The 17,209-nt window shown below is 49.4% G+C and overlaps 1 protein-coding gene across 5 annotated transcripts in view; it reads left to right on the top strand.

Moving 5' to 3' along the window:
* Positions 1-4,998: 4,998 nt before the first annotated feature.
* Positions 4,999-17,209, top strand: part of MYO18A (myosin XVIIIA) — a 105,948-nt gene continuing 93,737 nt past the window's right edge. For 3 of the 5 annotated variants that reach the window (XM_063656100.1, XM_063656099.1, XM_063656096.1), the window contains exon 1: positions 4,999-5,132. The gene's annotated coding sequence lies outside the window, so the exon portion shown is untranslated. Of the gene's footprint in view, positions 5,133-14,395; positions 15,329-17,209 lie in introns of those variants that run through there. The other 2 variants (XM_063656097.1, XM_063656095.1) reach the window with 1 other exon arrangement.

The raw sequence follows: 17,209 nt of genomic DNA, 5'->3' as shown, positions 1-17,209 counted from the left end.
AGGCAAGAAGAGCTCTCAGGGACACCATATGCTACCCGGAGAGTGCCCTAGGTGTAGACACATGTAAATAAAAGAGTTGTTGACTGGCACGTGGTGGCTCACGCCTGTAATCCCAGCACTTTGGGAGGCCAAGGCAGGTGGAGTACCTAAGGTCAGGAGTTTGAGACCAGCGTGGCTAATATGGTGAAACCCTGTTTCTACTAAAAATACAAAAAGTTAGCCGGGTGTGGTAGCGGGCGCCTATAATCCCAGCTACTTGGGAGGCTGAGGCAGGAGAATCGCTTGAACCTGGGAGGCGGAGGTTGCAGTGAGCTGAGATGGCGCCATTGCACTCCAGCTTGGGCAACAAGAGTGAAACTCTTTCTCAAAAAAAAAAAAAAAAAAAAAAGAGTTGGTATACCTATTCATTTCACTGCCATGGTGTAGGGAAAAGAATGGGCTTTGGAGCCTTAGGGACCTCAGTTTGAATCCTGACTCTGCTACTCTTAGGCTGGGTGCAAGTCACAAAGCTGTCTGTGCTTCATTTCCACAACTATGAGTTAGGAAAGATAACCAAGCTAACAGCTATAGAATGCTTACCATGTGCTGGGCATTGTTCTTTTTATATATTAAATCATGTAATTTTAAAAAATTAATAAATACAAGGCCAGCAAAATGGCTCACGCCTGTAATTCCAGCACTTTGGGAGGCCAAGGTGGGTGGATCACCTGAGGCCAGGAGTTTGAGACCAGCCTGGCCAACATGATGAAACCCCATCTCTACTAAAAATACAAAAATTAGTCTGGTGTGGTGGCACATGCCTGCAATCCCAGCTACTTGGGAGTCTGAGGCAGGAGAATCACTTGAACCTGGGAGGCAGAGGTTCCAGTGAGCTGAGATCACAGCACTGCACTCCAACCTGGGTGGCAGACTGAGACCCTGTCTCAAAATAATAATAATAAATATTATTTTAAAAATCAGTTTAAGTTCACAGCCAAATTGAGCATAAAGTACAGAGATTTCCCATATGCCCCCTGCCCCCACACATGCACAGCCTTCCCCACAATCACGCTCTTCACCAGAGTTGTACATTTGTTATAATCGATGAACCTACATTGACACATCAGTATCCCCCAAAGTCCATGGTTTACATTAGGATTCACTCTCAGTGTTGTACATTTTGTGGGTTTTGACAAACGCATAATGACATGTATTCAACTGTGCGGTATCACACAGAAGAGTTTCATTGCCCTAAAAATCCTCTGTGCTTTGCATTTTCATCCCTCCCTTGACCTTAATCCATGGCACCACTAACCTTTTTATTGTCTCCATAGTTTTGCCTTTTGCAGAATGCCATATAGTTGGAATCATACAACATGTAGCCTTTTCAGATCAGCTTCTTTCATTTATTAATATACATTTAAGTTTCCTCCATGTCTTTTCATGGCTTGATAGCTCATTTCTTTTTTAGTGCCACACAATATGCCATTGTCTGGATATACCATAGGTTATTTACCCATTTACCTACTGAAGTTCATCTTGGTTGCTTCCAAGTTTTGGCAATTATGAATAAAGTTGCTACAAACATCATGTGCAGGATTTTGTGTGGACATAAGTTTTCAACTCATTTGGATAAATACCAAAGAGTGGGATTGTTGGATTGTATGGTAAGAATATGTTTCATTTTCTAAGAAACCACCAAACTGTCCTTCAAAGTGGCTATACCATTTTGCACTGCTACCAGCAGAGAATGGGAGTTCCTGTTGCTCTACATTCTTGCTAGCATTTGGAGTTGTTGGTGTTTTAGATTTTGGCCAAAATCCAAATTTAGGTAAATAAAGTAGTTTTATCTCATGGTTATCTTAATTTGCTATTCTCTTTTATTTTTTATTTATTATTATTTTTTGAGACGGAGTCTTGCTCTGTCACCCAGGCTAGAGTGCAGCGGTGCAATCTCAGCTCACTACACCCTCTGCCTCCTGGGTTCAAGTGATTCTCCTGCCTCAGCCTCCTGAGTAGCTGGGACTAGAGGTGCGTGCCACCACACCCGGCTAATTTTTGTTCTTTTAGTAGAGACAGAGTTTCACCATGTAGGCCAGGATGGTCTTGATCTCTTGACCTCCTGATCCACCTGCCTTGGCCTCCCAAAATGCTGGGATTACAGGCATGAGCTACTGCACCTGGCTTTAATTTGCTATTCTCTAATGACATACAATGTTGAGTATCTTTTCTTTTGCTTACTGCTATCTGTGTATCTTCTTTGCTAAGGTGTCTGATCAGGTTTTTTACCCATTTCTAAATTGGGTGGTTCATTTTCTTATTGTTGAGTTTTTAAAACTCTTTGCATATTTTGGATAACAGTTCTTTATCAGATGTCTTTTGCATATTTTTAGTAGAGACGGGGTTTCACCATGTTAGCCAGGATGGTCTCGAGCTTCTGATCTCGTGACGCACCCGCCTCGGCCTCCCAAAGTGCTGGGATTACAGGCCTGAGCCACCACACCTGGCTTTAATTTGCTATTCTCTAATGACATACAATGTTGAGTATCTTTTCTTTTGCTTACTGCTATCTGTATATCTTCTTTGCTAAGGTGTCTGATCAGGTTTTTTGCCCATTTCTAAATTGGGTGGTTCATTTTCTTATTGTTGAGTTTTTAAAACTCTGCGTATTTTGGATAACAATCCTTTATCAGATGTCTTTTGCATATATTTTATCCCAGTTATGGCTTGTCTTCTCATTCTCTTGACAGTCTTTTGCAGAGCAGACATTTTTAATTTTAATGAAGCCCAGCTTATCAGCCCTTTCTTTTATGGTGCCTTTGGTGTTGTATCTAAAGAGTCATTGTGATACTCAAGGTCATCTAGGTTTTCTCCTAGATGTTATCCTCTAGGAGACAGTTTTATAGTTTTGTGTTTTACATTTAGGTATATCATCTATTCTGAGTTAATTTTTGTGAAGGGTATAAAGTCTGTGTCTAGACCCCCCTTTTTTTTTTTTTTTTTTTGCATGTGGATGTCCAGTTTGTTGAAAAGCCCTATGTGTTAAAAAGACTAAGCTTATATAATTTTCAAAACAAATTTTGAGGGAGGTAGTCACTGTTATTATCCCAATTTTTTGGATGAACAAAGTGAAGCACAGAGAGGTGATTTATAAAAAATCACCCAGAGTAACACAACTAGTACTTTACAGAACTGAGATTTGAACCCAGGCAATCCAGCTCCAGAGTCCATGCACTCAACCCCTATCTATAATAATAATGTCTCCCTCATAGGTTCATTGTGGGGAATAGAGATAGTGTATAGTATATAGTAGGTACTCAGGAAACACTAATGATAGTCATTGTCCTACCTAGCCTGCAAGGTTCTGCTCAAATGTCATGTTTTGGGTTTTTGGTTTTTTTTTTTTCTTTTTTGGAGACAGAGTCTTGCTCTGTCGCCCAGGCTGAAGTACAGTGGTGTAATCTCCGCTCACTGCAACCTCTGCTCCCCGGGTTCAAGAGATTCTCCTGCCTCAGCCTCCCAAGTAGCTGGGATTATAGACATGCACTACCATGCCCGGTTAATTTTTTGTATTTTTAGTAGTGATGGGGTTTCGCCATGTTAGCCAGGCTGGTTTTGAACACTGGCCTCAAGTGATCTGCCCACCTCAGCCTCCCAAAGTGCTGGGATTACAGGCATAAGCCACCATGCCTGGCCTCAAATGTCATGTTTTTGAAGCTGCTCTTCTCACTCCTCAAGCCAAATAAGCCTCCCATCATAGCACCTATCTCATCATCCAAGTTATGCCAGCATGGTGAATCCTACTACTGTCACAGCTCAGCTCTACCTGTTCCCCATGTGATTTCCCTGGAGATATGCCATGTCTAATCTCCTTCTGTGTCACCCCAAGTGCCTGGGGCTGCACTTGGCACTTAGCCGGCAGTTTGTTAAATTGAGTTTGAGTTGCATATTATTCCAAAATGTGTATCCCGCCTGGGTCTATTCCTCAGGAACTCCTAACTCTTACTCAACTCTCTGCTTTCTGAGCCTCCTTGCTCTAGCCTTCCCTGGTCTGTCAGGTTGGGCTGCCCTTGCCTGGAGAAGTACCTGTTTGGGCTGTCTAGGGAGGCAGCAGCCTTTGTCTGCTACACCCTTCTTCCTGCACCACCCCACTCAGTTTCTTCCACATTCTGGCACACCCCACTCCAGCATGGACACTGCCAGGGAAGTGTCCCCATTTCCTTCTTTCTCCAAACTCTAGACATAGCACCTATCTTGGAGGCCTGGTATCTGGATGTCCCTTGGCCTCTCCCAGGAAGTATAAACTGTCTTCTTGGTGGGTAGAGCAGCTCACTTGATATTTACAGCACACGGTGGACCCAGGGACAGACTGCATTCCAAAGAGCTTCTGAAAGTGTTAATCTTGGCACTGGTGAACTCCTTCAGGGAGTGAGTGGCACTTACAGCCATGGCTCCCGGGCCCTGGTACGCCTCTTGATCCACTCCATTTTGAGGCAGGGCTGTATCAGACCAAGCTACTGGGAGTCTGTTTTTACCTCGGGGAGTGCATTCTGGCAGTGCCATCTCGGACATGGCAGGCAGTACCTGGTCTGGACTGAGCCTGGGGCACCATCTAGCAGGGCCCTGTGTGTGCCTCTGCAGAGCCACCTTGGGAGGAGGCGGCCAGTAAGGCTTAATTGCTTCCTCTAGACAGCACTACCTTGAACACAGCCTGCAGAGTTCGGTGCCTGCCTTGGACAGCCCCTCTTCTATACGTTCATCATGACCCTGGTGCCTGTCCTGGGCAGTGCCACTCGGCCCCTTTCGGACCCTTTTCGGACAGTCTCCAGTGCCCAGTGCAGACAGAAACTCCAGGCAGGGCCTCTCTCAGACACAGCGAGAGGGGCTTCGGAGTCCACTGCGGACGGAGGCTGCCAGGGCAGCGCCCGGCCCGCCTGGCCCACGTCTGGCGGCGCGCACTGGCGCTGCCAGGCAGGCCGGGCGTTTATCCCCACAGCCGCCAGCAGGGAGCTCCCTTTCGGCTCGGCCTGCGCGGTCGCTGGGGGCGGCGCTGAGCTGCGCCGCGCTGCGCTCTGCTCCAGCCCTGACCGGGCCGAGGCTGCTGGATGCCGCGTCTCCGCTTCTGCTGCCTGCCGGGCGGGCTCCGGTGGCCGGTGAGTGCGGGTCGGCGGCGGCGGCCGCTCGGTGGCGGGCCCGGCTTGGTGGGGCGGCTAGGCGGGTTCCGGCCGGGAGGGCGGGGGCGGGCGGGCGGGCGGCGGGGCCCGCCGGCTCCTCCTCCTCCCCCGTCCCCTGGAAGCAGCGGCCCGGACTCCCGGCTCCCGTCCCTGGCGACGCTGTGGAGCTCGACGCCCGGGGGTGGGGGCCGACCGGGAGCGGCGGGGAAGGGGTACCACCGGCCCTTCCAGCCAACCTGGGGGGACGCAGGGAGGCAGGACAGGGTGGCCTTCAGTGTGGGGGGATTTGGCGCTTGGAGGCGCCCAGGTGGCCCGGAGCTGCGGGATGGGGGCTGCAGCCTCGGGGGTGGGGGGACTTCTCCTGCCCCCGTCCAGGCCTCCCGATGGAGCGAGCGAGCGAGCGGGGCGCTGAGGAAGGCAGCGGGGAAGGGGAGCACCTCTACCGACCCTTTTATCCCTCCCAGCGGCCTTCACTCTTTCACTGCCGGGCAGACTGCGGGCTCCTCTCAAAGGAGCAGCTGCTAGACAGCTGGCAAAACAATGGAGACCCCGCTTCCCTGGGCCCCCTCCTCTTGGGACAGAAGATGAGAGGGTGAATGGTGGCAGGCTTTGGGGATTAGGGAGTGCAGGCTGTGCCCTGCGATTGAATGCTCACCTCACCTTTCCCTGCAGAGGGGTGGGGTGCGTGTGGGAAGGTCGGACAAGCTGCCCCAGGCCTCTGGAGAGACCGCCCCGACGCCCCGCCCTGCTAACCTGTCATGCCAGTTGTTTCGCCAATGGGAAGGGGAGGTGGTAGGGGTGGCTGCCCCTTCACCCTGCCCCTTGTTAGTGGGGATGCGCTCCTTGGTCCCAAACCCGGCCAGGAGTGTGGGTCATGTTCCTGGGTGCGATAAGGCCCGCAGGGACAGGCCAGGCATTGGGGCTTTGTTTTGGGGGTGGAGATGGGGGAGTTGCCCTACTGCAAGGCACATGTGTCTTGCTGATTAGTTGGAAAGGTTGCGGCCAGAATGAGCTAGAGGTGGGGGTAGGGGAGATGGGGAGGAAGACAGCCAGTTTGTTTTTGAGCCGGTATTCATTTTGCCTGGCCGCTTTGCCAATGGGGCATGTGTTTGGCGCTGGCCTCATAGTTTGTATTTGTGTGGGGAGGGCTGGGGAAATGCTTCCTGAGAGGGACTTGTTCTGGGTAGGGGCCTTCATGCCCTCAGATGGCTGCCCCGAATTAAAGAATTGGATTCTCTCCCCGCTTCACCCTGCCAATGACTTGAGCTAGTTAGTGTGGGTTCGCCTTGTCTTTTGGAGCCCCTGGCGTGTCTGTGGCCGAGAAGGCCTCATCAGTGCCCCTGTGGCAAGTGAGCTCTGGGAAGTGTGTATGCACTGGGGCGTGCTGGAAGGGAGGGGAGGCCACCTGGGTGATTAAGAGCAAGATCACCTGAGCAGGACGGTGAGTACAGAGCCCATTGAATCAGCTGCCTTTCCGTTGTGCTTTGGAGCCCTTTTCTTGGGCAGGTTGGTGCCCTGTTGTTGTGGCAACAGGCCTGGCCTAATGTTCTCCACCCTTTTTAGTTCAGGGGCTACTTTCCATCTGGGGATATTGAAAGTTGCTCTCCTGAGGTCTCTGGCTTCCTGACAAGCCTCACTGGCTCTTTGTCCATGGGCTTCCCACCTCCTCAGCTTCCCCTCTGTTTTTTTGTGATGAAGGCTTTCCAGGAAACATCCTCCTGGTTTCTGGATTTGACATGACGGGTTATATATAGCCTCGGGTGGAGGTGTGCTTGTCCATTTTGGGTTGAGGACATCGGGGTTGTGGCCTCAATTCCAGGAAAACCGTGGCTTTGGGGGCAGCTGTTGTGTTGAGGGGATTAGGGGAATGAGAAGGGCTGTAGGTGGGGGTGGAGGGTGGGCGTGGGAGGGGCCACAGGCTGGCGGTCACTTCCTTTGGGAGCTTTGAACTTTGAACAGTTGATGACCTGGTGCCTGGTAGCTCTGAGTGTCTAGTTTGTTTACTCTCTCCTGGCCTGGCCTAGGTGCCAGTGTGTGTGCCTGAGGGCTTCCTCCTGCGCCCCAGACTTTCCTCATGTGGGTTATGCCCTTCGTGACCCCCAGCTGGTCTCTCGGCCTCACTCCCGGGCTGTCTAGGTAGCCAGCCAGTTCCCTGGAGGCCCCCTCACTGGCCCTGGTAGTGGCTGTTCATTGAGGACTGCATGTGTCTTCAGAAACTGGGCCTGAAAACTCTGGGTCCCCCAGAGGCAGGTACCTAAAGGTGGACTGGGTGGGGCAGAACTGGGGCTCATGTGAAAGGGAGAATCCACCCTGCTGAGGTGGAGCTGGGAGTTGTTGGAACTCAGGAAGTCTTCATCCGGACTTGCTGTGTCACAGGTCTTCAGGGCAGCAGGGTTGTTCTTAATCCTTCAAACCAGAGGTCTCTCCCCAGCCAGATCCTCTCACCTGGAGTGGATGCCACAGGCAGGAGCCAGAGCATCCATGTGAGCTGGGTTTTGTTGGTGGCCTGGGGTCCCAGGCCTGAGTGTGGTGGGAAAACTGAGGGGCTCTGGCTGGTTGTAGTTTAAAGGTTTGGGGCAGTAGGAGGGCCCAGCCCACTGTTTGCTGTAATTGACAGGTTCCCACAGGACTTGGGATTGGTAGGGCGGCTTGATGGAGTTTAAGTTCTGCTTTGGGTCAGACCCCCGGGTGCTTTAAGATCTGCACACCCCACCCCATCACCATTTTTTTCCCCCTAGCATTTTCCAAGGTGGCCTGAATTAGAGGAGGTGGGGAGGTGCCGAGGTAGGAGCTGGATTGGGAGGGCTGGTGAGCAGACCTGGTGAGCCTCCACTTCCCACCTTCACTTCCCTGCCCTTCTCTTGAGGTAGGAATTGCAGGGCTTGTAAAATGTCAATTTCCCTTGACATTTCAAACAGTTTAGAGTCAGGCAGCAGTTTTGGTTGTTGGACTGATGATTTTACAGGACCCAGGGCCCTTTCTGTCTGCCAAGTACTTTATCATCACTTACAAGAGATTATTGTGATTATTCTCTAATATTCAGAGAGGTTGGATGATGGGCTGAAGGTCACACAGCAAGTCGGAGGCAGAGCGGGATTACAACCTGCAGTGTGTGGTTGAGCAGAATAGCTCTCCAGCAGAGGCTGAGGGCCAAATCTGAGCTCTCAGGCCCTTGAAGATACTGTAGCTGAAATAGTGGAGGCCTAGGGAGGGGAGGGGACTTGCTCAAGGTCACACGGAAGGGGATGTTAGCGGAGCTGAGCGCCAGGCGGTGCACCTGGAAGAGCAGCAGGGGACCTGGCGGGGCCGCAGGAGCTTTCCCGCTCGCGTTCCTCCTGGGCCCGCGGGATTGCTGCCTTCCGGGGGAGATGGGATCGCAGCGGGAGGCGCCGCGGGGCTGCGGCTGCGCCGGCCCAGCCGCGGGGAAACGCCAAGGGCCGCCCGGCTCCCCGCGCGGCGGCGTGAGGGCTGGCTAATGTCACGTGAGAAGCGTGCAGTCGGAGTGAGGGAGCACACCTGGAGCCAGATATGCTCCGTGTGACCTGGCAGGGAGTCACCCGGCGCTACGGAGCTCAGCACAGCCGGCCGGGAGGAGGCTCCCCCTGGAGCACGGGGCCAGGCCAGGTGCTGGCGACCCCTCCGGCCGCTGCTACAACCCTTGGCGCGGGGCAGAGCCGAGATGGGGGTCCCGGGGCTGGAGGAAACGGCCGCTCAGGGAGGTCAGAGGCCAAGGGAGACAGGCCGGCTCTCTCGGGAAAGTATTTCTTTTGTATTTATTTATGAGTGTGGTCTGGGGGTGGGGGTGGGAGGACTGACCTAAGTATCTATCCACCACAGCCAAGTCTGGGCACCCTTGTCTTGGGACTCTAACGTTATAGTTTCCATTTCCTGGGGTTTTTTTTTCTTTTGCCAGCTGCTAGGTGACCCATTTAAATGTGTCCCCACTTACAGCCACAAGACACCAGTGAGCTCTATTTTAACCAAGTCCCCCAAGCCACTGAAACTTTTTCAAGACATGAAGGCAATCCTTAAACTGACCATTACCCTGTTTGCAGCTTTACTGCTAGTGGATTGCCTACTAGTTTGTCCATTTTTTTTTAGTCTGGAAAAAAGTTGAATCATTAGGTAGAAAGCTAAAGCGTTACTAAAGTGTTACCCTTCTTCTCCCCTACTCTCCAGAGATGACCACTGATAAATTTTTGGATCGAATTTTTCCAGACCGCTGTTTTTTTTGAGAAAGAGTCTCGCTCTGTCACCCAGGCTGGAGTGCAGTGGCGCAATCTTGGCTCACTGCAACCTCTGCCTCCGGGGTTCAAGCAGTTCTCTGCCTCAGCCTCCCGAGTAGCTGGGATTACAGGCGCCCACCACCACACCCGGCTACTTTTTTGTATTTTTAGTAGAGACAGGGTTTCACCATCTTGGCCAGGCTGGTCTTTAACTCCTGACCTCGTCATCTACCTGCCTCGGCCTCCCAAAGTGCTGGGATTACAGGCGTGAGCCATTGCGCCTGGCCAGACTGCTTTTTAAAAGCTTGTTATATATATTAGGCATTATATATGTTTATAGTTTAATATATGTTTTATAAAATATCATCTTATATAAATATTTAAAAAATTTCTGTAGGAGGCCGGACACAGTGGCTCGCACCTGTAATCCCAGGACTTTGGGAGGCCGAGATAGGCAGATTGCTTGAGCCCAGGAATTTGAGACCAGGCTGGGCAACATGGTGAGACCCTGTCTCTACAAAAAATACAAAAATTAGCTGGGTGTGCTGGCACGTGCCTATAGTTCCAGCTACTCAGGAGGCTGAGGCTGAGGTGGGAAGGATCGCTTGAGCCCCAGGAGGTTGAGACTGCAGTGAGCCGAGATCGCAACACACTCTAGCCTGGAGGACACAGTGGGACCCTGTCTCAAAAAAAAAAAAAAAAGATGAAATAAAAGTAGAAGAAAAATGATAGATAATCCCACTCCCTAAAGCTCCTAGGTGTAAGCAAATACACATTTACCAGATGAACGTTCTTTAATTTAAAAAATTAAAATATAGCCCGAGTGTGGTGGCCCATGCCTATAATCTAGCACTTTGGAGGCCAAGGTGGGTGGACCACTTGAAGCCAGGAGTTCAAGATCAGCCTGACCAACATGGTGAGACCCCATCTCTATTATTTAAAAAAAGAAAAAATATTAAAATATGGATGAAACACAAGTCTATTTGACCCTTCTAAAATTCCAGTCTCCTCCCCAGAGCATATGTTTTTCCTGCACATATGCAAATATTGTACACAATGTACATGTAATATATTCACACACATATATATATAGGTTTTTAAATTTTAGCAAAATTATAAACTATCCTGCAACCTGTTTTTTCACTTAACAATATAGTATAGAATCTTTCCAGGTCAGTGTATACAAATCTACTTCATTCTTTTGTAATTATACAACTGCTCAGTTGTATAATTTAGCTTTTTTTTTTTTAAGACAGAGTCTCGCCTTCTCGCGCAGGCTGGAGTGCTGCAATGGCGTGATCTCGGCTCACTGCAACCTCCGCTTCCTGGATTCAAGCGATTCTCCTGCCTCAGCCTCCTGAGTAGCTGGGATTACAGGTGCACCACTACGCCGGCAAATTTTTGTATTTTTAGTAGAGATGGAGTTTCACCATGTTGGCCAGGCTGGTCTCGAACTCCTGACCTCAAGTGATCTGCCTGCCTCAGCCTCCCAAAATGTTGGGATTACAGTTGTGAGCCACCATGCCTGGCTTTTTTTTTTTTTTTTTTTTGAGACATAATCTCCCTCCACCCAGGCTGGAGCACAGTAGCACGAATCTTGGCTCATGCAGCCTTGACTTCTAGGCTCAGGTGATCCTCCCACCTCAGCCTCCCAAGTAGCTGGTATTACAGGTGTGCGCCACTGCCTAGCTACTTTAAAAAAATTTTTTTGTGAAGTCAGAGTCTCACTGTGTTGTCTAGGCTGGCCTCAAACTCCTGGGCTCAAGCAGTCCTCCCGCCTTGGCCTCCCAAAGTGCGGGAATTAGAGGCCTGAGCCACTGCACCTGGCCAGTTTTACTATTCTCTAGTAAGGACTTTTATATTTATAGACTTGCTATTATAAACAATGCTGCAAGGATTAGCCGTGTGTATTATGTGAATGTACCTATTGATGTCTTATAATGGAATTGCCCAAAGAATATGTACATAAATATTTTCATATGCCAGGTGCAGTGGTGGTGCCTGTAATCCTAGCTACTCAGGAGGCTGAGGCAGGAGGATTGCTTGGGGCCAGGAGTTTGAGACCAGCCTGGACAGAATAGCAAGAACCTGTCTCTAAAACAATTTTTAAAAAATTAGCCAGTAATGGTGGCACACACCTATAGCCACAGCTACTCAGGAGGCTAAGACAGGAGGCTCACTTGAGCCCAGGAGTTCAAGTCTGTAGTGATCTATGATTGAGCCACCAAACTCCAGCCTGGGTGACAAAGCAAGACCTTGTCTCTTAAAAAAAAACATTTTTTTTCACAGATACCACTAACTTGACCTCTGAAAATACATTAGTTGGTGCAAAAGTAATTGAGGTTTTTGCCATTAAAAAGTAACGGCAGGCCGGGCGCGGTAGCTCACGCCTGTAATCCCAGCACTTTGGGAGGCTGAGGCGGGCGGATCACGAGGTCAGGAGATGGAGACTATCCTGGGTAACACGGTGAAACCCTGTCTCTACTAAAAATACAAAAAATTAGCCAGGCGCGGTGGCGGGCGCCTGTAGTCCCAGCTACTCGGGAGGCTGAGGCAGGAGAATGGCATGAACCCGGGAGGCGGAGCTTGCAGTGAGCAGAGATTGTGCCACTGCACTCTGGCCTGGGCGAAAGAGCCAGACTCTGTCTCAAAAAAAAAAAAAAAAAAAGTAACGGCAAAAACCATAATTACTTTTGCACCAACCTACCAATTTGTGTTTCCACCAAGACTTATGAGACTCCCTGCATCCCATGCCCTAATTGATTGATGTTATCATCCTTGATAGTTTTTACTAAACTGCTAATTGAAAATAGTATACCTCAATTTCACATGTCTGTGAATGTTGTGGAGGCTGAATACCTGTTCATGTTTGTTGGCCATTTGTATTTCTGCCCCTACAAATTGCCTGTCCATAGTATCCTTGGCACTGGCTACGTGGTTCCTCTGGACTCAAGCCAGTGTGATCCAGCTTGGCCTTGTGCTTATCAAGTTACCTTCACTTCTTTGGGCTTTACTTTCCATGTACAAAGGTTTTGACTTATTTTAGTCATACTTGTGCACTCTGTTATCCTCTCTACTGTGTCGTTTAGATGGCAAAAAATGTGCCCTGCTACTATTAGGTACCTCTCTGAGGGTAATTAAATATATTTCATTTAATTCCCCCACCTTAGGTGGTAGGTACCATTATTATCTCCATTTTATAGATGGGGAAATGGAGGCATGGAGGCCTTAAGTGACTTGCCTGAGATTTCATAGCTATTTACTCAGATTTGTTTTCATTTTTATTTAATTTTTTTTTTTTTAGACGGAGTCTCGTTCTGTCGCCCAGGCTGGAGTGCAGTGGCGTGATCTTGGCTCACTGCAACCTCTGCCTCCCGGGTTTCAGCGATTCTCCTGCCTCAGCCTCCTGAGTAGCCGGGATTACAGGCACATGCCACCATGCCCAGCTATTTTTAGTAGAGACAAGGTTTCACCGTGTTGACCAGGCTGGTTTCGAACACCTGATCTCAGGTGATCTGCCCTCCTCGGCCTCCCAAAGTGCTAGGATTACAGGCATGAGCCATCGCACCCGGCCCTGTTTACTCAGATTTGTTCACAGGTTTGTTACTTGATATCCAAAGCCCGAGCTCTGACACTGGGCTTATTTATCTTTATGTTGCTTGCCTTTAGGAAGTGGCTGATAGATACATATTTTTTCCCAAAATTTTATCACAATGACCTGCAAACATTCAGAAAAGTTAAAGAATTTTGCAATGAATACCCTCCATCTCCTAGATTCTACAATTAACATTTTCCTGTCCTTGCTTTTACACATCGTTATCCCTTGATCCATCCATTAGGCTATGGTGGTTTTTTTTTTTTTCTTTTTTTCTTTGTTTTGAGACAGGGTCTCACTCTGTTACCCAGGCTGGAATGCAATGGCGTGATCGTGGCTCACTGTAGCCTCGACCTCCCAGGCTCAGGTGATCTTCCCACCTTAGCCTCCCAAGTAGCTCCCACAGGCATGCACCACCACATCCAGATAATTTTTTGTACTTTGAGTAGAGACAGGGCTTTGCCATGTTGCCCAGGCTTGTCTCCAGCTCCTGAACTCAAGCGATCTGCCCGTATCAGCCTCCCAAAGTGTTGGGATTATAGGTGTGAGCCACCTTGCCCAACCTCATCAAGCTGTCTTAAAATTTTACACCTCAAAGTAAAATGTAGACATCAGTATATTTCGCCCCAAATACTTTAACATATATATCATTCACTAGAGTTCAATATTTGTTTATAGTTCTTTTCTTTTGAGTGAATATTTACAAACAATGAATGCACAAATCTTTTTTTTTTTTTTGAGGTGGAATCTCACTCTGTCTCCCAGGCTAGAGTGCAGTGGCACAATCATCTTGGCTCACTGCAACCTCCACCTCCCAGGTTCAAGCAATTCTCCTGCCTCAGCCTCCCTAGTAGCTGGGACTACAGGTGCGTGCCGCCACGCCTGGCTAATTTTTTGTATTTTTAGTAGAGACGGGGTTTCAGGATGGTCTCGATCTCCTGACCTCGTGATCCACCCGCCTCGGCCTCCCAAAGTGCTGGTATCATAGGCGTGAGCCACCGTGCCTGGCTGAATGCACAAATCTTATGTGTACCGTTTGATAACTTGACAAGTGCATATACTTATCAACCCAAACCACTATCAACATACAGGACATGAACATCACCCCAAAAAGTTCCCTCATGCGATCCCACTCCTACCCCCACCATAGGTTAGTTTTGCCTGCACTAGAACTTCATATAAAGAGAATCATACCCATATGTGCTCTTTGTCAAAGACTTCTTTCCCTCTCACTTGACATCATGATTTTGAAGTCCATCCCCATTGTGTGTATCTTTAGTTGTTTCCTTTTTCTTGCTGAGTAGTATTCCATTGCATGAATATGAGCATTGTTTATACACTCCCTGATGGACAGATAGATGTCTATTTGAGGTTAATGGTCGTTGCCTTTGGGATGCTTACTCTCTTAAAGTGATAGAGCAGCTGAGTTGACAGATTGTACTTTCTTTTTGTTTTTGGGGATAGTAAGATCAAGATAATTCGGGTCCATACCCTAACTTACATAGATGCCTTCCTTTTCTTAAAATTAGGAAAAACTTCTTAGAGTATGATGAGGAGAGAAACGCAGAAAAGGAGGTCAGGAAAATTGTAAGGTTACCTTTACTGGAGTGGAGGGAGAGGGTAGGAGAGGAACGGGAGGCAGATGGAAACTGCAGCCTGGAATAGGGGGTAGGAAGGTGGTGGTATCAGAGCTGTTGGAGACTTTGGACCTGAGGCCAGGAGGTGCTGGAAAGTGCAAAGTCTACAAGAAGGTGATGGAGCAGCAGTCGCATTGCAGCTCTGATCCTGGACGGGAGGCTGCAGACAGCCAGGCAGCTCTAGACTCAGGAGTGAACCAGTCCACAGCCAGGCCTGGCGATTATGGGGATGGCAGTGGGGAAGAGGTGCCTTCCGAGCTGTGAAGATTGTGGTGGCAGGACAGGGGTGGTGAGGGAAGGGCTGGCATAGCCTCATTTTCTGAAGGCCCCAGGGTTGGGATGAGAGGGGTGCCTTTGGTAGAAAGTTAATAACTTAACCTGTGTCCACAGGAGACTTAGATATTTAGAATTTTAGAGCCAGAAGAGATCTAGATCATGTAGTTCAACCTTGAGCAGAGTGACAGGCGCAAGGTCCCCCAGCGATTTTTTGGCAGATCCAGGCCTAGATACCACATCTCCTAAAACTTCTGGCCAGCGCCATCCCTTGTGCTGCTGCTGTGACCGTCTGCTGTCCTGCCTGCTGCAGTGACAGTGAGGAACAAGCTTTTGCTCAGACTTTTTCAGGGACCTTTCCAGCCCAAGGATCCTAGAATTCTGGGAGATCCTTTCCACTCACATTACTCAGCGATCTAGCCCCCAGCAAAGAGCCAGGATTGGGTAAGCATTATAGACCGAGAATTGGGCATCTTGGTGGGACAGCATTATAGTCACTTGGGTTCTCTGTGGTTGAACTGAGGCCAAGATACTCTTGTTTGTCCCATCCAAGTCCCCAATGTGCATTTCTTTCTTCATTTCTTCCACAAGTGCCCCTGGAGTTATCTTCTAAACCATCCCTTTAAGATGGTGCAGGCAGTGGTGGGTGAGGTATAAGGTGGGCAGTAACAGCTGAAGACCCCACATCTTGGTTTATGGTAGGTCTGTGCCACACCCCATCAACATTCAGGAGGAGAGAGACTCCCCTTGTCACAGTAGAGCCCTGAAGAGAGAATGCTGGCTGTCAGGTACTCCTCTATCCCAAATCAGTCCAGACCTACCTGGCCAAGGCCCCTGGCTGTGTGCCTTTTGGACCCTAGATTTCCTGTTTTCTAACTCCCAGGTACTGTGCATGTAGCATTTAGAACCAACAAGTTCAAGGCTGGGCACAGTGGCTCACGCCTGTAATCCCAGCACTTTGGGAGGCCGAGGCAGGCGGATCATGAGGTCAGGAGATCGAGACCATCCTGGCTAACACGGTGAAAACCCATCTCCACTAAAAATACAAAAAATTAGCCGGGCGTGGTGGCAGGCACCTGTAGTCCCAGCTACTCGGGAGGCTGAGGCAGGAGAATGGCGTGAACCCCAGGAGGCAGAGGTTGCAGTGAGCCGAGATTGCGCCACCTCTGCCTCCTGGGTTCAAGTGATTCTCATGCCTCAGCCACCTGAATAGCTGAGATTACAGGCGTGCACCATCACGCCTGGCTAATTTTTGTATTTTTAGTAGAGATGGGGTTTTACTATGTTGGCCAGGCTGGTCTCGAACTCCTGACCTCAGGTGATCCGCCTGCCTCAGCCTTCCGAAGTGCTGGGATTATAGGCATCAGTGGTCTTGAACTTCTGACCTCAAGTGATCTGCCTGCCTCAGCCTCCTAAAGTATTGGGGATTACAGGCATGAGCCACTGCACCTGGCCTTGAATTATATTTCTTATGGACAGCACTGCTCTAGAAAGGAGATGAGTTGGTATGCCAGGAGCAACACCAGTCAGGGTGCTGGGCAGGGGGAAGCAATTAGCCATTGCATTAGGGCCTTTGGGAATTTCTGACCTTGATACCTTCCTGAGCATTGTACCAGGGTTGAAGGGTGGTCCCTCTCAGTAGACTGGGGATCCTGGAGGGCCCTGCTTGGTTGTAGGGGTGGAGCACACAGAGAGGAAAGGCCTGTCCAGGGCCGGCAAGAGGCCATTACTAGAAGGGATAAGCTTGTAGATCCTATGTATGAAACTCAGAGGGGTAGGCTTTCAGAGAGAGAGAAAAAATGTCATTTAATTTCCAGTTAGGTGGCATGGCCTATTTCTTCTTCTTGTTCCCTGCTGGTTAGAACAAGAAAGACTCTCTCAACTCTTCCCCACCAGGTTTTTATCAGTCCTGTCCCCACTTAGATGTGCAGGGGGTTGGGTAGGTTGGTGGGTAGGTTGCACACACCCTGGGGCTGGGATTTTCTTTCAGGCTACCACAGTTTTCTTCCTGGGGCTATATTTAGGTGTTGGTCTGGGGAAAAGGATGTGAATTTTTTAGGATCCTGTTTATCCAGTGGACCCTACCCTACCCCCACCTCGCAGCTGTCTATCCTCTGTTTGGTCTGGAACTTCCCTTCCTTTTCTTGCTGCTTTACTTTGGTCACCCAGGCCCTAGAAAGAACACAATATTTGCCACTGAATCCCAACATCACCATTTATTAGCTGTGTGACAACTAACATATACTTAATTTTCTGTGTCCCATTTTCCTCCTTTGTACAGTGGAAATAATGATATCTACCTTGCAGGAATGCTGTGAGGTTCAG

Source organism: Pongo pygmaeus, chromosome 19 (genome assembly GCF_028885625.2).
Source record: "Pongo pygmaeus isolate AG05252 chromosome 19, NHGRI_mPonPyg2-v2.0_pri, whole genome shotgun sequence".
Lineage (NCBI taxonomy): Eukaryota > Metazoa > Chordata > Mammalia > Primates > Hominidae > Pongo > Pongo pygmaeus.
Note: the sequence above shows the minus strand (reverse complement) of the source record. Positions and strands in the feature narration are given on the sequence as shown.